This window comes from Zonotrichia albicollis, chromosome 12 (genome assembly GCF_047830755.1).
Source record: "Zonotrichia albicollis isolate bZonAlb1 chromosome 12, bZonAlb1.hap1, whole genome shotgun sequence".
Classification (NCBI taxonomy): Eukaryota; Metazoa; Chordata; class Aves; order Passeriformes; family Passerellidae; genus Zonotrichia; species Zonotrichia albicollis.
This window is the reverse complement of record NC_133830.1, coordinates 15,245,501-15,270,809: the sequence shown is the minus strand read 5'-3', so window position 1 is coordinate 15,270,809 and position 25,309 is coordinate 15,245,501. Positions and strand designations below refer to the sequence as shown.

Below are 25,309 nucleotides of genomic sequence, written 5' to 3'. Positions count from 1 at the left end.
AGAGGTTGAGCAGCTCTTCACTTGTACTCCTCAGTAGCTGTGGGGGCTCATAGCCCTCACTCATCAGCCTCTTGGGCCAAGGAGCAGGGTCTGGGTGTGCTCTGGTGTTCACAGCACACTCTCTGTCTGCAGGGCTCGTGGCACAACTCAGTATTCGGCACAGGACTAGTACAGTGCCCATTCACATGGAATTCATTCCCGGAAACAATGGAAGCACCTACTCTGTGGGGTATTTTTGCCACTGTTGAAACATTAAACCACTTTGCGCAGCAGTTTTTGTTTGCTGTAGCTGGTAATTCCCTGCTCTAGAGGCATGTAGGCAGAAGCAGCCTGGTACCAAGGGTGGGCTCAGATCTGCAGCCACAGGCTTTGGCATCAGAAAAGGTAAAGGAACGTTCAGGAGCTGCCTGAATCAGCTGGGCAGTGCTGTCTGGTGTTTTGTACAGGGTGGAGAAAACCAGGAAGGCAGGAAGGAATCTCACAGGCTGAGGCTATCATCTTCCAACCCAACCCCCTGCCTGTCTGAGAGTTTAGAGACCATGGTGACCATCAGCAGGCTTCTGTGGGCTCCTTCAGGGGCTTCCAGACTGAGGAAGAATATAGATTTTCCCCTGATTTACAGAGGGAATTCAGAGTCTCTGCTGGCCTGAAGTGTTGCTGGAGGCTGTTGAACATGTGCTGTCTGTTATTTGAACTTGGACGTGGGGATTTATGTGCAAATGGTACAACTTGTCACTTGGGTGAGGTCTGAATTTCAAAAATGGGTGCTGTGGCTGGTCCTGTGATAGCTGATGTTCAGAACATGCCTGTGGCTGCTTGCTGAGGTCCTCTCCAGCCTCTTGGCAGGAAGAATAATTCCAGTTCTTGTCTGACAAGTAAATGTGTGTGTGGGAGTTCAGTGAATTCAAGCACTCTTTGGAGGTCTCAACTTGTGTGGGTGAGGTCACTGCTGAGAAGGATGAAGCTTTGGTCCATCAGATCCTCTCACTGCATCCCCTGTCAGCCCCAGCAGGGGAGGGAAGGACACACTGCTGGGAAAGTTTGGCCCAAAGTTTTTTTTAAGTGTCTCCAGATTTTCTCTAATTCTCAAGCCAAGAAACTAACTGAACTTTCAGCCTCTTAATATGAGTGGAGAGCATCCTGAAAATAATTGCTGCAAACAAAATTAATCTGGCCCTGCCTGCAGAACACCCCTGAAGGATTGCCTCCAAAGTGCTTGGAGTTAGATAAGAAATAAGCTCTCTTTAGTGATGCGTGTGCTTTCTAAATAAACTCCTTTTAAACAGACTTGCTGTTTAAATCTGTTTATTTACTGTGGCACATTGTGCAGATTATGTTTTAAGGAGCTCAGCAACCAACATCAGAGCTTTTACATAAGTGAGATCTGAGGAAAAATGGGAGTGAGATTTCAAATATCTCATTAATCTTTTCACTTTAGGTCTGAGCCAGCTTCAAATTGCACCGAGCTGCTGCCAAGCATGAGTGAGTTTCCATCCAAATAAAGGAGGCTTGGCAGGTCTGAGCTGAGCTTTGTTTCCAGGAGTGTTTCAAGGGCTGGGGGATGCAGGGCTGGTGGAGGCACAGGACTCTGTGACTGTGTGTGCCAGGAGGCCCCAGCTGCCCACACTGAAGGCACCCCTGCTTTTTACATTTCCTTGCCTGTGTTTTCAGTCTGTGGTCACAGAGGGGACTGTTAAACTGTTTGTATGTAGGAGCCTGGAGTTTGTTTTGATTTAATCCCACACGTGCGATTTAGCATCTGCCGGGCACTGGGATTTAGGATTGGAGCTGAGGCCTTAACTCAATGGCAGCTGCAGGGTTGTGCAGCTTTTGGATCAGGTGCTGCTCCTGCCCACTGCAGTGAACCTGAGTTCATTATGTTGGCCTTCTGTGATGTGAAGGAGAGGGGTTAGAAGGGTTTAGATTTGGAAACTCATGGGGTGAGGCAGGGCTGGCAGTGCTGTGGCCTTTGGCCGCTCTGAGGAGCTGAGAGAAGGCCTTGGGCAAGGGGAGCTGCAATCTCACAGCCTGCCCAAAACCAGAAAGGCCTTTTTGGTTTTGCCTTTCATTTCTGGATGGAGTGCAGCCTCCCCAGTTCACAAAGGCCAAGCAGAAGCTGTCTGGAGGGACGAGCTCTCAGGATTCTGCTGAGGGAAGGGGAGATCCCTCCATCCAGCGTATGCCCAGCTCAGGCCCGTGCATGCAATAACCCTGACATTCATCCTGCAGTCTGCCTGTTCTGTGTCTTCCACAATCTGCTGTTTGCTGAGTCTTCCCAAACACTCTTTCATTGAATTATCCCTGAAAGAGGAGCTTTATGACAGCAGAAGGGAGGAGGCCATGGTGGCCACCTTCTCTTGTCTCCTGCAGATATAAATGTGGGATATCTGCTGCACAGCTTGAGCATGGCCAGCCTTGCCAGGACCCCAGGTATTGGTCTGGAATTATTTGGCTGTGATCTGAGTGATGACATCCCCCTAAAAATCATTTGCTGCAAAGCACTTTTACAGTTTCTGGGGGCTTTGGAGTGTTTGTGTTACTTCTTGCAGAAACCAAGGATGGCACACAAAAAACTTTTGGAATTTTACCAGTCCTCATTCTTCCTCCCCTGTCAGGCCCTTCCCACTCCAGTGATTTTTTTTCACTGTGAATATAGGCACTGTGAGTAAAGAAAGTAATTGAAGAATTCCCTAGATGACACTTGTATTTTTGGCAGGCACAATTTTTGTTAACATCTTGAAGGCTCTACTGCCTGGAAAGCAGTTCTCAGTGCCTCTGCTTTGTGTTCACACCATGACTGCTGCCCTCAGCCTGGCTGCTGACTTTGCTAAGCTAAAGCATTAAAATAAGCTAAGTAGCTTGGTGCCCACAGGCCCTTTTCTCTCAATAACCTCTGCTTGATTTAAGGATGGTCCAAATTTCTTCAAAGCCTAGTAAACTTATGTAGCTGGATAAAACTTTTTCCAAGACTGTTTTTGTGTGCTCCTCCAACCCAGTGACTCACACCTCTTTGTGGCATTGTAGCACAAGGTTCCTGCTGCTTTTACTTCTCTGCCTGCTAGAGTTCTTGATTGTCTCTGGACCCTGTTTTATCCCCTTTTTCCCCCTAAAACTTGGTGGAGAAGAGCTGCTGTATTTGGATTTTCCTTCATCCTCAGTGTGCATAGAGTGAATGCAACAACAGATCATGGTGCATTCTCCCACACAAAGCTTTCCCACTTTTTATGGATCTCTAGGGTGCCTAAGGTTTATTTCTGACATTCCCTCTTTTCCCTGTCTGCTGACCTTGGCTCTCCTCACACACACTCAGTTATTCCCTGAAGACAAGCAGTGCATCATCTCTAGTGCCTGTGGAGCACACAGAAAGCTGCACAGCTTTTCCACACCTACAGAATTAGGTGTTAGCCCCTGGGCATCCTTGTGAAAAGCCAGCATAGGGAGGAGGATGGAGACTCCATGGTGTTATCACCTGTCTTGCCTCTGAGCTAAAATCCAGTCCAAGTTTTGCTGAGGCAGAAACTTGGCCACTGAAGCAGCAGATGCTGCCGAATTTCAGAATGAGATGTCCCTGTGTGTTGGCACAGTGAAAGGCATGTAGCGCCGTGCAGAGGAGCCAGCAAGGACAATGTTCCTGCCTGGGAGCTGAGAGCCAGCAGCAAGCCCATGGCTCCTGCTCCTGGTACCTGGGTTGTGTGTCTGCCTCCTCTCCAGCCAATCTGTCTCTCTGGCAGAGCTGCCTCTGAGCTCAGGCTGCTCTCAGAGAAATTTGAATCCAAGCAGCCACTTAAATAGGCAACCCAGGGAGGGCTTTTTCCACAAGATTGTCTTCCATTCGTGTCAGCTACACACTGGCATCTGCTGAGCCTTGTGGTCCTTGTGCCGCCTTCTCTATGATTAGTGTGACAGACAGGACACATTTTGTCATCTGAGGGGTTTTTGGGGAGCTGTGCCTCCTTTAGGGACGGCTCAAGCAGGCACCTCTGTGCTAGGTAAGATACTGTTCCCCAGAGCATTCCTGTTGGGAGGGGGATTTGTATGTAGAGGAATTTCCTCTTGGGTGGAAGGAGGAACAAAGCTCAGGTGTCTCTTCTATCTCTCAACTCACTCTTGTAATGAAGATTTCTTTCTAGTAAATGCTGGTTTGCTCTCAGAGCAACTTTGGCTATGATAGATTTTTTTAAAAAAAGAATTTTGGGTCTTTGGGGAAGTGCAAAATTTTCTGTATTGCACACCTATTAATCCCTGGAAATCCAGCTGTCTGTGCAGCAGCAAACACAGGTGGGCCAGGGGGTCTGGTGTCTCTCTGGCTTTTAATGCTGTGCTGGTGTCACTCGTAGTGCCCCTCACTTCCCTGGCCATCCCCAGCCTTCCAGGATGGCAGTCAGCCCCTATGAGAGTGTGTTCAACTCATTGCTGTGCCAGATCATGAAAAGAACCTTAAAAGTAGAATGTAATGTCTTGAGAGAAGGAATGAAAATTGTGTCAATTTTCAGGGCAAAAGAGTATTAATAACCCCTTCTTGAGCAGCATCTGCTGAGGACAGGGCTGGCCCTCTCCTCTCATTCTTCCTCTCTCTCTTGTTTATTTGTGTATTGTGCACTTTGTTTCTTCCCTCGCCTTGGATAAAACCCAGCAGCCTCTGCTGAACGCTGCAGGGGCAGCTGTCCCTAAGTTAGGGAAAGGCTCTTCCTGCAGGAATGGTGGAGCACTGAACCAGGGAATGGGCACAGCCCCAAACCTACAGAGCTCAGGAAGTGTCTGGACCACACTCTCAGGCACATGGGGGGATTTTGGGGTGTCTCATGCAGGCCCAGGAGCTGGACTTTGGTGATCCCTGTGAGTCCCTTCCAGCTCAAGATATTCCATGGTTTAATTACTTGTATTTTTGGATGGTCGTGTGCATTCCTATCCTTTCTGGCTGCTGCCCTTGCTGGAGATGTCATTGCTTCTGTGAAAGGCAGGAAAGTGAAAAGTGCTGCAGCCAAGGAGAAACACTACAAGAAGTCATCACCTGTACATCGATTTCTTTATTTTTTCTCAGAATTCAACTTATCTGCTGCCTTTCTGCTTCTTCCTAAAGAAGACAGGCATATTTGTTGATTTTTTTTTTTTTGAAGCTGGAAGTTTTAGGAAATGTGGTTTTGTTTTGCTTGGGGGTACCTAAAAATTGCTACATTAATTTTAAGTCCAGTGTTGAATAATAACTGCCTTGAGGTTTGTTACTTGTGTAGCAGGTTGGTGCCTGATGTGATTTTAAAGATGACCAAAACGTTAAAACCCTGAGAGCAAGAATTTATGGAGAAGAGATAAGAAAATTATTATTAAGAGATTGTGCTTGTCTTTCAATTTACTTTTTCCCCCCTCCTTAATATTGTCTGTGGCCAAAAACATCCTAGAATTTGAATTGCCCTGGATATTGTCATTCTCAACAGCACTTTCAAGGTCAAATACTTCCTGAAGTGCTGAGTAACAGATCTTGTATCCATTCTTCAAAGGAAATCCTCTGCAATGCCTTGAAATCTTGGCTTGTTCTACCACCTCCTAAGCTGGAATGTGGTTTTCCAAATGAAGTATCACTGATTCTACACCAGGACACAAAACACTGCAAAATGTGCATCCCTCAGGGTAGGATTTGGAGCCTTTTCCTTGATGGGGCTCACTGGTCCTTTTGGGGCCATTTGCTTGTCCAGGTGCACCTTGGTCCCTGTTGGTGCCTCAGGTGCTGAGAGTGCCAAAACCAATCTCCTGACCCAGCCTGGATGAGATTGTGCCCTGTTGTGCTTCAAACCACTGGGCTTTGGGGGTACCCAAACAACCTTTTCTGCGGCAGCTTTGATGTTTCTGTACTGATAACATTATAAAATGATTTTTCTGGATGATTCATGAAGCCGAAGTTTGGAAAGAAATATGAAGGAGTAGTTGCAGGGAAGTTTTAAGCTTAGAATAGTGAAACTGTAGATAAAAAGAGCTTTTTAATTTTAATCTTAATTGTTCTAAAGTGGATCTGATCTTATGAGATAAGGGAGAATTGCTTTTGAAGCAGAAAGGGAAACAAATATGGAAATACCTAATGATTGAGGAAGCACACACTTAAAACCCCCACCACTCCAGCAGTGTGTTCAGGAGAACAACATGCACATTCCAGTAAACACTGAGAGCTCATGGTTTGTTCTGGGGGAAACACACATCAACTCAAATGCTATGAGACAGGGACCTCAAGCAGTTGCTGTGTTTTGAAATCTAGGCCTGCAACTCTCTTGGTTACTGATAAATGTGTATCCTGCACATCCTGGGATGCAATGGGAAGGCTCTCTGCTGAGCTAGGTGTTCTCTGCTTCATCCCTGCAGCCCTTGTTAGCTGGGCCTGTGGATCTAGATATTCTCTGAGGATCCTGCAAACGTGCTGCAATTGTTCCCAATTAAGGGGCATGATATTTGCTATGACCCTTTAAAAATATCAGCAGCAATTTAAATGCCTATGGCACATCTAATGCACTTAAACTGCTATGCTACTTCTACATCATGTCTGCAGATCCCATGCACTATGTTGTAAATAGCAAATTGTGATATTGGCATTTCATTTTAACTCTTGTGATAGTCTCTTGCAATTTCAACAGTAATGGTATCCTGGCTACTCACAATAAATGCTGTAAGTTTAAGCAAGAGCCTTGTCCTTTCCAAACAGAACTTGGGGGAATGTGTAGTAGGAGCATGACAAGCAGAAACAAGCACCATACTTTGGGGGCAGCACAATCTGCATTCTGTAATCAGCAAAATCCTTACAGCTGTGCTAGATCTGATGAAATGGGATTTGGCTTTTTAAGGTTTGGGAGAGAGAATTTTTGCTTGTTTGCTGCCATGATGCTGCTGTTGGGATCCAAGGAACATCTATACATTGTTCAGAGAGGACTGCACAAGGGCACCTGGAAATGTGGGAATTTGGTGGGATACCAGCATCAGAGGTGAGTGCTCTTGTACCCTCTGCAGCCCTGCTCTGGCTGCCCAGGCAGTGCTCCTGAACCCTCCTGCAGCTGTTTGCAGCAGCTCCTGCTCTAGGGGGTGTTTGCCAAGGGGTTTACAGCTCCAGGGATGTGACATCTCACCAGGGACTCTCTCCCCAAGGCCTTGCTAGGGCTAGAGGAGAAACATCCAAAAGAAGTTGAAGTAAAGGCCAGGGATGTGGGGGTATGGGTGACTTCTGTCCTTCACCCAAATTGATGCAGTCTTACACTGCTGCCTTGCTCTGCTGCCAAATGTAGCTTGGGTAAGAATTTAGAACCAGGTTCTTGATGGTTTGTAATCGCATAAGATCTCATGATGCTTTTGAAAGTGTGTAGCTGCTAACTCCAGCATCCTGGCCCCCTTCCAGCTCACAGAATTACCGTCTGTCTTTCCTGCCCCCTTCCCTCTACACCCCTGTAGTTTCAATTAGGTAAGTCATTCCTTACTTCTCTCCAGAATAGTGTGCTGTATTCTCCCCACAGAGAAAACCTTCAACATCCACTGTATTTTTTTATCTAGACATCATTTGCTTTACTTGGTCATTTTGTTATCTAATTAGTATTGTCATGTCAGTGCACCTGATGCAACCTGCCTGGTTCTGGGACCTGAATGTATGTAAGGAGTGCAGCATACAGCTAATTTATTGATCTTCTAAACTCTACACCCAGTCACTTATTTAGGCTGAGTGTAACAGGCTTCTCAGTAGTGATTTTTGTCAGGAGGATGTTGGTTTACTCATCCATTTACCATTTACATGGTGATACAAGCATCAGAAGTTGGAATCCTTAATGACTCATTTCTGGTGCTGAGTGGTTTTGCACAGTGGGGATGCTGAAACAGGGTTTTCTTACCCTGCTGGCAGGCAAAAGCACATGTCTTGGGCTGGAGCAGGGTTCTGGAGGTGGTTTGGGGTCTGGTGAGTGTTTCAGAGAGGCTGCAGCAGTGCCTGGCACGGTGACACAACACTGAAAGGAGTTGAGCTTCGTTCAGCTCCAGCTGTGCCTGTGGCAGCCTCAGCCTGGGCTCCAAAGTGGGAGATTGTGAAGTCCTTAAATGGCTAATTTCTCCTGATATGCTGTGACAGTGCCCCTGTAAAACAGTTTGAACTTCGTGGCTCGCTGCATGTGATAGCAGAGGCATTTCTAGTGCTTTTCAAACTCAAATGACTTTTTACACTTCAGCAAAGAAAGCCAGTCCTTTACCCTGGGATGTGAGCTGGGAACAGATGGACAATGATTTTTCACCAGCCAGTCTGTTGTCAGAGCAGTGATTCTCATTGACAGAGAAGTTAATAAACATTAGGGGGATATTCCACAATTGACATCTCCAGTCCACTGCCTTAATACTGGTTGTAATTCAGCTCAGGACCTTACAGAATCTTGTGTTTCCCAAGCTGTCATTTGAATGTGTTGGATGGAATTAAATCCAGTCTGGTTCAGATGTGGAAAAATTGATCTTTATTTTCTGCACTTAAGCAGGGTTAGGCTGGGACTGTAAATTTTTGGAGAGCCTGTGCAGCTACAGTATGCTAATGGTGTGGTGCTTAGGTTTGCTTATGGAATACACAAAAGGTGTGATATAAATAAGAAATGACTACATACAATAATGGAAGAAAATCAACTGGGAATAACAAATTGTCCTTAGAATCTCTTAAGAATATACTGTTTGCCTAAGGAGGAGAGTTTAATTAAGCTCCAGGGTGAAATGTGTCCCTGGGGAGGGGGGCCAGCACATGGCTTATGAATCAGTTGCACATTAACCTGTTTCTTCTAGTTTAGAAACAGATGCAGGGGGTAAGTGCTTGCTTCTTGGGCCACTGGGGAACAAATCAGTGCCCCCTGATGTGTGCAGGGAAAAGGTGCTCTGAAGGATTTGGGCTGGTTTTCTCCCCTTTACCCCTCTGTCCTGTTTCTGTTCAGCAAATCCTTGAAGATAGTTCATTTCAAGAGCATGGAGGGACAGGACAAGGGGGAATGACCACAGGGAAGAAAGAGAGCAGATTTAGACTAGATATTAAAGAAAAATCCTTTACTGGGAGGGTGATGAGGGCCTTGGCCAAAGAAGCTGTGGCTGCCCCATCCCTGGAAGTGCTCAAGGCCAGGTTGGATGGGGCTTGGAGCAACCTCACCTGGTGGAAGGTGTCCCTGCCCATGGCAGGGAATTGGAAGAAAATGTGAGTCTGTGAGGTTCCTTCCAACCCAGCCCATTCTATGATTCTGTGTTTCTGTGATTTCCCACTTGCTGTTGATTTTCCTTCTCCTTTCAGCTGCTCAGGAGAGCTGCTGGCCTCCACTGCTGCCTTTGTGTGTGCCAATGGCCCCAGGGGAGACCCTGAGCACCCTGTGCTTGGAAGGAGGAGGTGCAGAGGCAGCACCCAGAAATGTCTGAGCTCTGCAGAGGGTCAGACCAGGTGATCTGTGTGTCCCAAAGCAGCTTTACAGAGGATGTGCCACTCTGGGGATCCATCTCTGCCTCAGAAGAAGGCAGGAGAAATCCTGATATTTACCCTGTAGAGAGCAGCACCTGCTCAATATTACTGAGTACTCTTTGTTCTGATGGAAGCCCATGGGAACACTGGAATAAAACCATTAGGGTGTTGTGGCTGCTTCCTATCTTACTTTCTTTACAGTCTGTTGCAGGTGTGATGAAAGCAAATGTGGCCCACTGGGCAAGTTTCTATCACGGGGGTACTGTGAAGGCTGTGATACCTATTCATCTGATAAAAATAATTATGGGGCAAATCTTGATCTATTCCAGAGCCAGCTGTGGAAAATGATGCATTCTTAGTCAGATCTGCTTGCTGTGGCTTTTCAGAGAAGTGTCTTATCAAGCTTGATAAACACAATTATTTTATGTCTAGTATATGAAAGGATGCTATTCTGTTTCAGAGTTATGGTTAAGTAAGTGCAGTTCTTAGGAAAAGTCAGTTCTTTACCAGCCCTAAGTAGTCTTGCTGGTGAGACAGTAGCAGGGAACTGGTAAACAGCATGAGCAGAAATGCATTGGTAAAAAAAAATCACACTTTTAGATTGAAGTAATGTCAGTGAAAAGTTTGAGTATGAAGAGAATGGGCACGGGTCAGAGAACAAAATCTTTCTGGCTAGAAATAGCCCTAGTGAAAAGACCAAAACCAGACCTTGGTATGCTCCTGATCAGCCATTGTGTCAGGTGCAATAAGCTTGGTAAGGCATTAAAGTGCTTGAAGGAGCCCTAAAATGGGTGATAAGTTTTTTTGTGGCAACTGAGTGATTTCCAGACTCCTATTACCCCAGACTTTTGCAGGAAAAGTGGCTTTTATGTAAGTTCAAATACATTCTGTGTGTATGTGAGCACAGTGGTTGTGCACTGCAGGTCTGGGAGCACTGGGATCACTGACTCCTGTGTGGACAGAGCCTGCAGGGGAAGGGAGAGCCTTGCAGCCCAGGCAGACAAGCTGATCAATAAACCACATGGAGCCCAACATTCTTAGGGCAGGTCTGAACAAGTTTATTAAACCTCTGCTAGAGCTGAAAAATCACTGCATTCTACAAATCCACGTTCAGCTCTCTCTGGGTAAAATTGCACAGTAAACATAAGCAAAAATCCATGGCTATTACTTGCAGCTGATTTAATTTTTCATCCAAAATGTTTCAGTAAAAAGGAAATAAATTGGGAGGTGCATTTTCTATGCATGGGGGCTTTGCAGTGCAGCATGTTTGTAAATATGTGCAGAGTTTGGTATTTCAGAGAATCAATAAGGCACATTATAGAAAGTGGGAGCCAGGAGTGTTTCCCATCCTTTGTGTACTGGTAAGCCTGGGAACAGATCAATGAGTTTCTGTCAGCATTCAACAATGCCACAACATCTTTCTGAAGTAATTGGGCAATTCACAGAATGAAAGATGCCATCCAAGGGCTCTAATACTAGCTTCTGTAAGAGGAACATTTATCTGGTATTGAGGTGTTCTGAGGAGACCAGGCAGTCATCCTTCTTTTTCTTCCCCTTCTTTTTGAGGTAATTCACTTCCTTTTAAAGTTACAAGTAAACAGACTTCAAAATGACAGTAGAAATGCAAATGTTGTCTTTTCATGGCTTCACCACTGATGAATAGAAGAGCCTCAGGTTGGGTCACTTCTTTTTTGCCTTGAGGACTCTTTCAAAGGAGGTCTGAAGCTTTCATACTCCTGTGCTTGCAATCCAGGTGGAACAGAGAATGTCTTTATGTTTATTATTTGCGTCTTTTTGTGCCTGGAGGTGAGGTGTGCTTGCTTACTGGTGACTGGTGCCTCCTTTTCCCCTCCTTTGCTGCTGACCTGTGAACAGCTGTACCTGTGGGGAAGGAGAGAGAATGGGATGTGTTTGTGCTCAGGGCTTCCCCACAGGCAGCACCAGTCCCATCCCTGTGTGTCTCAGTGCAGATGCTGAGAGCAGCATCCTGTGGGGATGGGGGGAGCAGAGCACCCCACTGAGTGAGGGCTGCTGGGTTCAGCCCAGCCTGTGATGAGAGGAGGGTCTGTGTTATGCTCCTGCTCCATTAGAAAGTGTTAGAGCTGCTTTGGGCTGAGAATTGCCATTGATGTCAGGAAGGAAGAGTGAGGAACAGCAAACATGAAGGCTCCTGAGAATTGCCACCATCATGCCCTTATCAGAGACCTCAGGAGGTTTGTGGTGTGGCCAGCAAAGAATTGGAAATCTTGTGTGCAACATCCCCTTGTTCCTCCAGTCATGGAGGAGTTTTTTCAAGCTGATTTAGTCCAAATGGAAGAAATTGCCTCTCTAGTGCTACATGCACTGTGGAACCAAAGAGCTCTTGGATAATTTTGCTGAGGTTGCAACAGGGTCTTGCTTATAGTGCAGAGCTGATGTTTATTGTTCAGCATTTTCCAGAGAGCTTAATACATGGTTGCATATTAAAATGGGATAGGAAAGGATAGTCTGTGACATGTGAGGCAGATTTGACAGGAAAATCCCTCACAGTGCCCAGAGCTAAAGCAGCACTGATGGCAGTGGAGCAGACCTGGCTGCTGTGCCTCAGCCCCAGGTGACAGAGGGATGATGTGCAGTGTCTGCCTGTGTTCCATAGGGGTGGCACCAAGGGAAACTCCAGCTGGGCAGTGATAACAGCAATGCTCAGGATTGCTGATGTGATGCAGCCTGTCCCAGACTGCCTTGGCCTTTGCATTTCAGCTCAGGGTAAAACCATGCTGTGGTTGGATTTTCTGTCTCATCATTTGTCTTCAGGCACAGGTGCAAAAGAACAGGCCACAGGGAGAAGGCATCATTTAGTAGTCACGTTTTTGTTGTTCTTTATTTTTAGTAACACTATTTTCATTTCATGCTATTCAGCTAAAATTAGCCTTCTGTCTCCTTGCCTCCTATTCTCCCACTTCCTATTTGGCAGTTGGGGCTGGGGTTTTGTTGTTGTTTTTTTACCTTTCTCACTGACTGGGACATAAATTGCTTGAACAAGAAGGAATTAGAGTAGGACAGATGGCACCACCTGCTGCTAGTGCTTTGCTCCTTGAAAGGCTTCCTGGCCACTGAGTCTGTTTGGGCAAGATGAGGAGGAGACAGTCAGGTTTATCTACTTTTCTGAAGTCCAGAGAGTAGCTGTTATTCTGGTTCTCCTTCTCTCTCTGCTGTGAGCAGCACTGCATCCCATCTGCTGGTGGCAGGCAGGATAAGAGCCCGTTTTCTTTTAGTCTTTAGGGGTTCAGGTTTTTCTGCCATTTCTGCTTGTGCTTTCCAGCTTCTGCTGCCAGCTCTGTGCCTGTCTATTCCTTCCCCACCTTTAGAGTCCAGTACTGGCCAGTTAAGGGGGGATGCCAGCTAGGGAGGAGAAGGAGGGAAGAAAAGATGAAAAGGTCAGAAATTGCTGTGGTCCCTCAGTCCTGTGTGACCTCTGTCTGGCAGAGCTGCTGGTCCTGGCAAGATCAGGCTCCCAATGTGATGTTCACTGGGCTCCCTCCCACAGCTTACAAAAAAATTATACCCAAAAACTAAACGTGAAGAGTACAACTCACTCACAGCTTTCCAAACCCATTCCAAGCCCATTTGTTGAGAGTCTTTAGTAAACCTGATTATGAACAAACCACAATAAACTCCCCTCCCCTCAATTTCTCTTCCTAGAAATTAATTCAAATGGAATCAAACAAAAATGGGAAAGTCACACTGGAGATCCTCAGCAATTTTCTTAGCTGAGTTGTACCCAGCAGAGTAACTTTGAATCTAAGTGAGGATCTGGCTCTTGTATCCAGTTACATGCAGAATGCTCACTAATTATGTGTATATCTCATCAGGTGCCCTGTCAAAGACCCCAGGCAGACTGGAAACACCTGTGGTTAGTCAGGAAATGAATGACACTACATCCATACATGGGAGTAATAAGCAGTCAGAAACAAATGAATTTTTAATAATTGCAAGTGATAGCTGACATTTTTTCCCCCTCCTCACTTAAAAATTGCATCTGCAGGTTCCAAAATGTAGAGAGGGATCTGTTTTTGGGGGAAACATGCTCAAAAATTTTCTTTGCAAAGGGCCAGAGTATTGGGTCCTCACATAGCAGCACTATCTTTGCTTATGGGGCACTGAGGAAAAGAGTAATTTATCAGGATTATTATGCTAAGAGAACAACACCAGCACTTTGAGGCAAGGGCTTACTTGAATAAATAACCATATAAAGAAATATTAATTCTAATGGATTTCCTGTACATGCCATATGGATGCAGGGATATTCATGAAGTGACTCACCTGATCATCTTTATCCCAAATGCCTGAAGAAGTTGTTAGAGAAAAGTAACTTTCTTGTAAAATCAAACAAAAAATCCCCCTAAGAAACAAAACCATCAGAGGCTATGGTAGGCAATTTAAATACTTTTTTAATCTTAAAAGCATATACCCATCTTATTCCTGGTGGACTTTGCTTTAGATGTTTTTCCTAGAACTCTTCCTAATTAGCATACTGGCTGCCATTTCCCACTCTTTAAATTGCAGAAATCACATACCTTGTGATTTTTGTTGGCAGCTTAGTGGAGAAATGTTCCTGGAAATCCCAGCTTTTTATAACCATTTAAAAAACATCACATATATTCAGGGAAAAAAAAAAACCCACCTTATTTTTTTATGCTGTAGCCTTTTTGAGCTAACTCCTCACTTTTGTCTATGCTAGTGTATCCCAAGTGGGGAGCAGGGACCTGGAAGGGCTGGCTGATGCTGCTAAAGTTGTATTACGATATTGCCACTAATCTGTCCCACAGCTCCAAGTTCTCTGCTTCAAGTCTGTTGTAATAAAAACATGTAGCAATGAAAACTCTTTCTGTTTCCAACAAGCTCAGGGTTTCACTCTGTTTTGGGTCACAGCTGCAGGCTGATTTCCTTCCCTTCATCACTCACAGGTCTGGAACCCTTTTCTTTCTCATAAATTAACAGGAGATTTGGGGAACTCCAAAGTGCAAACCTACTTCTGCCATGAACAGCACCAGGTACCTGCCCAGGCTGGGTTTGTCAGCCCCGTTGAACTCCTCTGTGAGCTCTTGTCCTGACGCAGCATTCACTTAATCCTCGCCCTATTGATTTCACCTAACAATCCACGTAGGCTCCTCTCTGAAAAACCTGTGAAGAAATTGATGCAAAATGACCTTTCTTTGAGGCCTGTGGAAGAAGTGCTGCTGAGGCAGAATGCTGACCCGATTTTAGTGGGGCTGAGGCTGGGAGAAGCGGGCGGTCCCTCCATCCCTGTTCATTCCCATCCCCTCTGTGGCTGCGGGAGCTGCCCTGCCGCCTGCTCTGCTCCCAGGAGAGGGCAGCTCAGCTCCTCCGCAGGGCCACAATTCCTGCGGGAATTGCCAGCCGGTTTCAGGGTCAGTACGAGCAAGCGGGAGGCGAATTTTGCATCCCGATGGTTGTTTAAAAGTGAGGAGCGCTCAGAAAGGGGCTGCAGCTTTGCGGGGAAGGAAGGGATGTTCCCAGCTGGAACGTGGATTTTTAATTCCTGGCAGGTTGTTCGTTTTGCCGTCTTCCGTGCTGTGACTGAACTCCCTGACTGCTGACTTTAAAAAAGAGATCTCAGCCTCTGTCTGTCCTCTTTCTCTGTGATGCCCGTGCTGCCGAGAGCTCCTCATCTCTCTAACCACCCTCATCACCCCTTCCCCGTGGCAGCCAAGGGCAAGGGCTTCAAACGGACAGGAAATTGGTTTAGGTTGGATATTGGGAAGAAGTATTTTACTGTGAGGGTGCTGTGGCCCTGGCACAGGGTGCCCAGAGCAGCTGTGGCTGCCCCATCCCTGGAAATGTTCAAGGCCGGGTTGGACAAGGCTTGGAGCAACCTGGGATAGTGGAAGGGGTCCCTGCCCATGGGGGAACTAGATGGTCTTTCAGGTCCCTTCCAGCCCAAACCATTCTACAGTTCAAAAAGTCTAAATTCTCAATATATACAATAGGCTCATGATTTCTGGGAGAAGGTTGAAGAGGCAGCTGTTGGTGTGGATGTGATTGTTGTAGCTGCTGCAGAGATCACAGAGTAAAGATGCTACCTGTAGGATTTTTTTTCTCCCCCACATTCATGATACTTTCAAAAAAAGTGAAAATTTGGGGTTTGGTAACATCAGGACAATCTTTCAATATCCACCTGTCTTGAATTTTCAGATAAATGGAGGATCAGTAAAGGCCACCAGAAAATGCTGAATGTTGGAGTAGCCCAGAACTGAGAAATGTATCACAAGATCTTGTTGCAGTTCTTGAAAAGTCTTCATTTTCCCGCTTGCTCTTTCAGAGTTTTCTTTAGATTAGAACTGTGAAACAACACATGGCTCTGAGGAACAGTTGCTTTGTTATAGAAAAAAAAACAGGGGTTTCAGTCTGTGAGCTGTCAAAAGAGTGATGATAGTATCCTATGAAATGTAGTTTGTGTTTCAGCTCATGTTTGGCTACAGAGAATTGTTTGAGCACTGACAAATGGTGTTAAGGGCAGCGTGATCTACAGCATTTGAGTTGTGGTTGTGGTCTGCTCTGGGCTTCAATGTGAGTTACTGAGTGGTGCACCAGTTTCACTCTGAGACAGAACATGAATAACACTGAGATTGAAAAGTAGTTTTAAACTGTAAATATTGTTACTATTATTAAAGCATTTTTCTTTTTCTCCTATTTGTCCTGTAGTCTCAGGAAGTCTGAGTTATTGCCATGTGAATATTTTTTGTAGCTGGAAAGAAAAAGTTTTGTCTGGATTTTAACAAATACTTATTTTAATGAAGATTTAAAAAACCCCAAAACTGAAATTAATTTGAATCACATCCTTGATGTAGTCTGGAAAAAAAGTTTTTTTTCCAGAAAAAGTAATTTCTAGATTACCCTCTAAAGCCATGTTAGCAGGACTGTACATTGAGCTGTTCTGTGCGTTGCCTTCAAATATCAGTGTTTTATCCTTGCCTCACTTCCCAACTGGTTGTTTTTCAGTAATCTGCATCTCTCATGTTATTTCCCCCCCTAATTATTAATTTATCTCAGAAAATAGAGCACATTGTGGGTAATCTCAGACTGCTGAGCTCTTCTAGAAGCTGATACGAGATAAGCTGGTTCTCACTAGGTTGCAGAGGGAGAGCAGAGGACCACACATGTTCATCTGACATCAGGAGCAATAATCTGGGTAGCACATGAAGAATTAGCCACGTTTGAGGCATCTGAGCACAACAGGGATTTTGGTTTCCATCTGAGATTTTGAGAAAGCAATGATATACTGTTTAAGGTGATGAACTGAGGTATTGATTTAGGAATTGCTTCAGCAAGCTCTTATCTTTGCTATTATGGTAAAGTGTGTTTCAGTGAAAGTAGTCTTATACTGTAACAAAGCAATAAAATTAGGAAGCCAATTTTGGATCATTATGGGTAATAACAGCTTCTGATCTGTCCAGACCTCATCTATCACAGAAGTCAGGTGGAAATCCAGTTGCATATGTTTCCTGATACATCTAGAATTATGTGGGAGCAGAAGGAAACACAGGAAAGTGAGGAGCTTAGGTCTTGGGGAAGGTTGGTAGTGAGGCTGGTTTGGGGCTGTTTTTTGTTAAAAATCAATTTTTCAAGAAACCCTTGCTGTTGTTGGTATGCAGCATGTGCAGTGGGACATGCAGGTGGCAGCAGGCCATTGTAGGAGCTCCTGCAAGTCTTAGATTACAAGGAATCTGTTAAAATATTTCTATCTGGCACTCTTCATGCAGCCACCTGGGGACCCCTCAATAGTGGAGTGCAAGTGCTCCCTCTGTGACTACAGAGCTGACCCTCACTGGAGGTGCCAACATAACCCTGGCAGCCTGGCACAGTGGTGTGGCAGGGGTACTGAGTGACAGATGATGTGGGCAATAAACTTTATTCAGAGATTTAAACTGTCACAGTCCCATCTAGGGAACATTCCAGAAATTTATGATGATAATTTTGTTCTCTTAAAGTAGTAAACTCCACCAAATGCTGAAACATCTCCTGCAACTGAGACTCCAGACTCTTCCCCAAGGCCACGTAACTCTTAGTTACTTTACACTTGACTTAAATTACTCCACTTAATATATCTTTGTCCTCTAACCTTTGCCAGAAAGGTCAAAATCATTTGCTAGCAAATGATAAACTCCTTCCCTACCCAAGGACTCTCAGGAGTATAATAATTTCTTCAACTTACAAATATATTTCTGACCAGTCTGGGCAAACCTCATAAAGGATTTTACCTTCTACCACCTGCTGTGCCCATGTACTATCCATTTCTACAGGGGCTGCTCACAAGCTGAAGAGAGTAAGCCCTGCCACTATTTAAAAATAAATAAGTAAATAAATTCAGTGCAGTTAGATGCATTTCCATCTCCTTCCCTTTAGATGTGCCATGGGCCCTGTCAAATTACACCATGTGAAAGGCCAAGATAAGCAGGTTTCAGTCCTGCACCAGTGACAGGTTTTCCATGCATAAACCCCACTGCTTTGAAGTCCATTATCTTCTAGTTCTGGGTTAGAAACTTCTTTTCTCTTGGAGATGGGACTCCCTGCACTCCACATTAGCTGGGCTTTCTCTCTCAGCCACAGGAAGGCTCCTCAGCACCAAAGCCAACTTAGTTTTGGGTCATTTGTGAGGGTACAACGTGTTCTGAGTCAGATTCAGGATCACCAAAGTGTGTGGCTACACTTATGGCAATGTGAACAGTGACAAGCAGAGCAGCAGTGCTGCAGTGAGCAGCAGGTCAGAGGGGGAGAGCTGGGAGTCCTCCCCTGGCACTGGCCCTGTGGGTGATGCAGAATTTGTTCCCCATGTGATCTCTCCTCTTGGAGCCCACAGAGGAGCCTGTCCATGATTTCAGAGGTCAGGGTTAAGGTCTTGTGCACTTGGGTCACCTCTGAGGGTCACACTGGCAGCTTCCAGGGCAGGTGCTCAGTGCAAGGACAAGGTTCAGCACCTGCCAGCAGTCAGAACTTGGCTGATGGGTGTTGGAAATGCTGCTGTGCCTTGAGGTGTGAGCAGTGCATGGCTCTGGGTCTGCTGGAGTCATACACTCTCATGTCTATTGAATGTGTGATGTATTCATACACTCAAATGTGAGACATATTTATTTAGTTTTATTCGTTTTTCAACTCTTGCTGCAGTAACTTTCTGAAGTCATACACATACTCCACACAAAGCAAGGAAGAAAATATCTCTAATTTGGCTTCCTATAGAAGCTACACCCTTTTGGCACAGCTTTCATTTACAACTGCAGTGATAAGCAAGCAATTCATCTTTCAGTGCAAATCAATAGGAGAATCTTGTTTCATCTCCATTTCCTTTCATTTTGTTTTCCTTTGCTCACTGCTCATCTCCCGCCTGTCCAATCCCTCTGAAGGGAAGCTCAGCCCTGCCAAGAGCAGCCTCTGGGTAATTGAGTCACTCACTCTTCCTCCTGCAAGCTCTGTCCAGCTCCAGAAAGGCTGGAGCACTCAACTGTTGCTCATGTGTGCTTAAATTTAGCTAAGTGTAGCTGTGTGTAGGAGCAGCTCTGTGAAAAGCTCTGACTGATTTCCTGAGCTGCTCTGGGCTGGCACATGGAGCTCATGCTCTGGTAGCCCTGCTCTACTCTCTGCTGTTTCCTCCATGGGATCTCTGCTCCTTTGCTGCATGTGCCTAATGAGCTGGGGAACAAATCCTGTCTGTGAGAGCTCTGCCTCCACTTGAGAGGCTCTGTGTATGTGTGAGGATGAATAAGGATTTTTTTTCTATTTTCTAATTTACACACAGTGAACACAGAGTTGCTTTTGGGGGTTGTGGTAGATACTGGTGCTTTGAACTCTTGTGGTCAAAAAGTGTCCTTTCCTGAATGTTTCAGTGGGATTTTGTTAGGGATTTTTCCTTGTCCTTTTTCTAAGTATGCTGTTTTCATCAAAAAATTGGAAATTTTTAATTTGGATATGCTGGCAGAGCAGAAGGGAACATCTCTGAGACATCAGTGGGGAGTCTCTGCCTTCAGTCTCTTGCCTGAGCAAGTGTCCATGCCCAAGCTGTGCATGCTGAGGTAAAGTGTTACATGGAGCTTCCTAAATTCTCTGCAGTGGACAACAGCTGGGAACTATTACTTGTTTTGCTACCTAAAATCTACAGCTTGGTCATGAAGGAGAATAGTGACATCAAGTAGAGGACTGCAACACCACTAGGATGGCAGCATCAGCCAGAAGAGTTGTGAACAAAATTTCAAATGATCTATTCAAGATGTTCTGCTTAAAAATTTTTTAGGGGTTTAAAATAGTCATGTCAATCTTTTCCTAATGGAATCCAGTTGTGGAACCAGCTGTAAACAGGGTTTCCTTTGCATTTCCTTGTGTTAGTGTTCTCCTGTGCATCATTCAAATGAACTTTTGAACTGATGAGCAGAGCTGCTGCTTCTTCCCTTTGGTGGGCAGCCAAAAGAATGGATTTTCCTTTCAGTTTAAATTAACAGCTCTTCTAATGAACTAACTGAGCTGCAGTTGAACCTGCCACTTGCCAGCCTCATGCTGCTGACAGTAGCATAGGTATAAATTTTATTACTGTGAGATTCCAGATGGAGAAACTGTCCAGTGCAGAGAGCATCTCTATATCAGTCACATCAGCACTGATAATTGTTTATTTATTAATTGTTTAGCTTTTCACTCAGTGCAGGCCACACTGTATCTGCTGAGACTTTTATCCACGGGTTTGGGGTGTGCTGTACTGAATACAAAGGGACACCTATGTGTAAAACATGGGTGTGTTTTAGTAGTTTGTTTGCAGTAAAAGGGAAAAAAACCCCAAATCTGGCAAAATTACTCATAGTCCAGCACAGAACAGTGTGTAAACTTGGCCTATCACTGCATAGAATTCATATATTCTGTATGTGCAGTTTTTGCTAGGAAAAATGGATGCATTGTTTGCTATTTTTAACTCAGGGATGTGTGTCAAATTGTTAAGGAAACAATCAAACCCCATGCTGACCCAAAGAGCATAACCAAGAGGGGATAAACAACCCTCACTTTTGAAGCTGCATGTTGCTGGAACTTGCAAAAACCTGAAGATCTTGTGCTGTTCCACTAATTTCTGCTTCAGCTGGTCCAAACTCTGGGTGAGGTCCCCACAGGCACCTTTTGAGGGGCACCTGAGTTTTCTTCATGGACTGGCAAAGGCAGGAACATTTAAACCCTTGTGAAACAATGTCTGTGAGAAAGGGAGGTGACTGGCAATGCAGCTTTTATTCTGTGCTGCCCTTCAGAGCTTTCCCCCACAACTCTGAGCCTTAATAATAGTTTTAAAACACTCTTCTGGTGATTCTTATATAAATGCAGGGCCTCTAGAAAAAAAATCCAGGCATGAAACTTGAGATAAAGTGTTGGCAATGGGCACTGCTGCTCTTTGTGGGAATACCTGTCACCCGGTGCTGAGGTCTTGCATTGTCACTGTTCCCTGCTTGAGACCAATTACTGCTGGGCAGGGAAGAAAGAATATGCAAGAGATCTGTCTAATAACCACTTTTGAGATGCTTTGTAGTGACTTTTTGTAGCTAGCAGTCTGCTAAACTGTTTACCTCCTAGAGGGCATTGCTGCTAAAAGGCCCAATGTAGTTTTAGCTGTAGCTTTTTGCAAATTCCTCTCAAAAAGAGCCTTCTTTTGTCATTGTCACCCCTTTGTTACATCCTTCTTGCTCATTTTTATGGACATAACCTGAATTTTTATTGGAGCAAGTGAAGTCAAATTCAACTTTTACCATCTCTGCTGTGATTTGGGAAGTGCTTTTGTGTTCAGGGAGCCATTGTTCTCCAGCCTCACAAGGAAAAGGCTATCTCATAAAATTAAAATCCATGCAGTCAATTACTGGGATTTTTTTTTGGGTTAGTAATTAACTATTTTGACTGACATTCTGTCCAGGTTTTTGGGGAAGGATTTTGCTCTAAGGAAATCAGTCTACACATTTAATAGCTTGGCACTGAGAAAACCTTGAAATATTAAAAAGATTTTTTTAATATAGGCTGAAGCATGGCCCAAAGCATCAGAGGTTTTTAAAAAAAGTTTAATGTTTGGTTTTGTGGTCAGAAACGGAGAAGTACTTGGCCAATACAGATGGAGTTCTCCCAAAATCTGTTTACAATTAGGAATACCAGCTCTTTTGCAATCTGACCTTCAGTTCTTTGGTTTAGACTTAAATATCATTTTCCTTAGGCTGAAAGGGCCACTACAGAAATCTCTTTTGCTGTCAAACACATCCTTTGCTGGACTCATTTGCCAGCAGCAGTGACAGGAACTCTTGTTCACTCTCTGTGCAGTAAAAAATATCCTTGTAAAAAAATTGTATAAAACCTCAGGTTTTTTTTACCATGCCAAATTCCACATAGCTGAGGCCAGATTGGATTAAATTAAGTACCAGGTCCAGACTGCAAGACCTCTCAGAGGCTGTCCTGGCAGCCTGGCTCCAGTGCCCATCCCCACCTGGTTCTGTGTAAGGGGAAGGCACAAGGAGTGGGTTACTGTGGTTGCACTGGAATTTCTGCTCTTTTCTGGCTATTGCCATTTCCTCTTCCTTAACCACCTGTAGCTTCAGGTCACACAAGAGTAGCACTGAGCACATCACATTTGGGAAATGCAAATAGGGGGTGATGCAATTCTCCCACACTCACACACACAAAATTCAAGCTGTCCAATATATGGCACCCTCTTCTTAAAAATTCCTAAATGTTTGTACCAGGGAAATTTGCCTCATTTTAATAATTTTAACCAAGTGTTTTTTAAGTGCTAAGTGATTCCAGAACCATCACCCAAAAAACCCCCAAGCCATTAAGGGAAATTTTTTTAGACATTAATCCTTATTTGTCAAATACAACCTAAATTTTTGACAGTGGTGGCAGAGAGAAATGTTGAATAGTGCTGTTGTGAGGTCAGGTCATTGTTTAATGAAGAATGTTTTGTAGCCAACTTCCATTAAGGTGCTCTCCAGATCTGACAGTTACTTAAACCATTGCTTCTAATCACACTTACTGTGATTAGAAACCAGTCACATTCACTGCCCAGCCATACCTGAAATAATCAATGCATGGAAACCTGAACTGATTTTTGTTTCACTGTTTTCAAGAGGATGTGTAGGAGTTATCACTGAGATACAGCAAGTGCCCCTGAAGGAGCAGAGAGTGATCAGAACTCACCTAAAGTAGGTATTATAAGAGAAAGATCAATTTATTTATTTTCTTAAGAAAGATTTCTGAATGCTACAGAAAATTTAGAAAAATTTAGAAAATGGAATATAAAGGAGTTAATAATCTGAAACTGACTCAGTGTTATCCTGAGAAAATGAAGCTTTTTAAGGTGTGTCAAGGTGGGCAATGGGAGTGGAATCAGCTGCTCCTCCTTTAAAATGTTTGGTTTTGTTGATGTTGGGTTTTCTTATTTTATTTTGGGTATTTTAAAGACAGGATGTGATGGTGCTTTTGCAGTGGTGTGTAATTGAACTCAGCAGCCAAAGCGAGTCTGGTTTTCAGATGCCCATACCCTTTGTCTTGTATAAAGAGTGAGGACAGCTTTAAACATTCAGTGAAAGGCTGGGCTGGGATTCCTGGTGTGTAGGAAGAAAGACCCTTTCAAAAGCTTTATTTAGGTACAAGGCTCAAGGAAGGAGCATCAGTCTCTAACACAAAACTCATCATCCAAAATCTGGCTGTGATGCTTTAACGTATCAGGCCAACTTCACACTGCAGAGAACAGTCAGCCCTGGCAATCCAAGCATCAGTGCTTTAAACATTCCCAATTTTCTGCAAAGAATTGAGACCTCAAGTCAAACAAGTACGCTGTGTTCAGTCTATGAATGCTGATTTTCTTTTAACTTGCAATTATTTGAAGGTGGCTTTCAGTGCCTCCTGGTTTGCCAGCCTGAATCCCAGAAAAAGCCCAACTTGGGCAGACAGCTGAGTGCAGGTTTCTGATGGCTGCTCAGGCCATGGTGATGGCATGTGGTCGCTGAAGATTTTGCCTTTATATTTATAAAAAAGCATAAAATACAGATATATATAGATATGTATATAATATAAATATACACAAGGTATTTGTTTGCAATATAGAGCACACATATAGCAGACAGCACATTGTCATTCTGCAAGGGGAAATGATTTCCTTAAACAATGAAGAAATATTTTAGGTTATTTTTAAACAAAAGAAAGTTTTCCTGAGCAATTCCAGCATGCCAAACTCGCAGCAAGAGTACACTTAGTGCTGAGGAAAGTGTGTGGCGAAAAGACTGAATGGCTGAGTGTCAGCATGAAAGGAAAACAGTGGCTGACAGTGAGTGAGTGGGAGATTGGGCTGTCACATCAAGGGGGAAATCAGTGCATGGAAACAAAAATGAAGTAACATTTTACCAGCTGGTTGGATAACTTATAATGATGTTCAGCTTTTGGACACAATGCCTTAAGCAGACTGCTGATGTGAGAGGAGCCCCAGCAAAGATCTGCCAAGTCATATGTATTTTTAGGTGTTCACACAGATTTCAGTGGGTGCAGGGAGAAAGGAGAGGTGGAAAAAAGGAAATGCAGTAAAAGGTGCTAGTGCTCTGACACCATGATCTCTGGGAAATTATGCCCCTTGGAGAGGAGCAGGACCAAGGAAATATGACAGGACAACCACAATTGCATTTGTACTCAGTCACTACTCTTGTAAAAAATGATTGCTGGCAAAAAGTGAGCAGCTTAAAGCAAAATCTGAATTCTAGAGATTTTCTTCCTCTTGTTATTTTGCTTCCCAAGGACCCAATTATCTGGCTCATGGAAAGAGATGCTTATACATTCACCAGATCAGGTGTGTTTGTGCAGAAGCTGAGCCCCCTTCTCCTGCAGTGATTTCACCTGCTGGAAGGGAGAGTGCTTTGTGACCTCTCCAAAGGAGAGTTCTGCCAGCCTGGTGCTCTTATTCTCTTTGTTTAACAGCTCCATGTGTACCTGCAGGAGGCTCAGCTCATGCCTTGTTAGCAGAACACTGGAGAGGTTCCTCTCTGTGCCCCAGCATTGCTCCGGTCTGGTCGTTCCTTTGAGCTGTGCAGGAGGGCAGGGGCAGCCTGGGCAGCAGCTTCCCTTACAGCAGCTCAACTGTATAAAAGAATTTCATGCCTTAGGTTGAGCTCTAAAATAGATGTGGGTCTGCTGTGAAACAGAGGTCTGGATTTAGGTTTGGATTAATTTCCCAAATTTCTGGAGAATTCACGCTATTATGGCTGGTCATTTCTCTTTACTCGTGCAGGCTTTGGAGGGAGTGAAAGCCCTGCAGCTCAGTGGTGCAGCTTTTGCTGTTTGGGCACCTCCCTGTGCCTTCAGACTGGGCAGGAGCTGGCAGCGCCTGTTTCCTCCATCCATCCACCCAAGGAACACGGGTTCACCTTTGGGAAGGTTCACTGCAAAATTTGTAAATCTTTAAAACAAACTGGTCCTATTAATACTCGCAATTTAAAATACCTGTGTGCTCCATGTGGGTCCTAAACTGGAAATAAAGCGCCATGTGGGCTTGCTTGCCCTCATCCATGTTTGTGGAGTTTTTGTATGGTTTTTTGGGTTTTTTTTTCTTTGTGTGTTTTTTTCCACATTTTTGAAACTGTCATTGTGTCCAGAAGTCTTATCTCCAAAGTGAGTTCAGGGTTTGTGGGCTAACAGGTTACTTTAGTCAATGATGCCTATATAACTGTGGTGTTAATGAAAAACATTTTGAAATTATGGTGAATTTATTCGAGCAATAATGTTACCCACCTGAGATATTTGTGCTTGAAAGACATCACTACAGACAGAAAGAAAAGTGTGAACTGGCTGCTTAGGCTGATGTTTTCATTCTTTTGTCCTTGGATGTTAGAA

The 25,309-nt window shown here is 44.4% G+C and overlaps 1 long non-coding RNA gene across 1 annotated transcript in view; it reads left to right on the top strand.

The window, feature by feature from the left end:
- Positions 1–25,309, top strand: part of LOC102071003 (uncharacterized) — a 68,082-nt gene that overhangs the window by 42,109 nt on the left and 664 nt on the right. Inside the window, exon 2 of the long non-coding RNA XR_012582295.1 lies at positions 22,558–22,632. This is a non-coding gene — a long non-coding RNA (uncharacterized LOC102071003). The remainder of the gene's footprint in view (positions 1–22,557; positions 22,633–25,309) is intronic.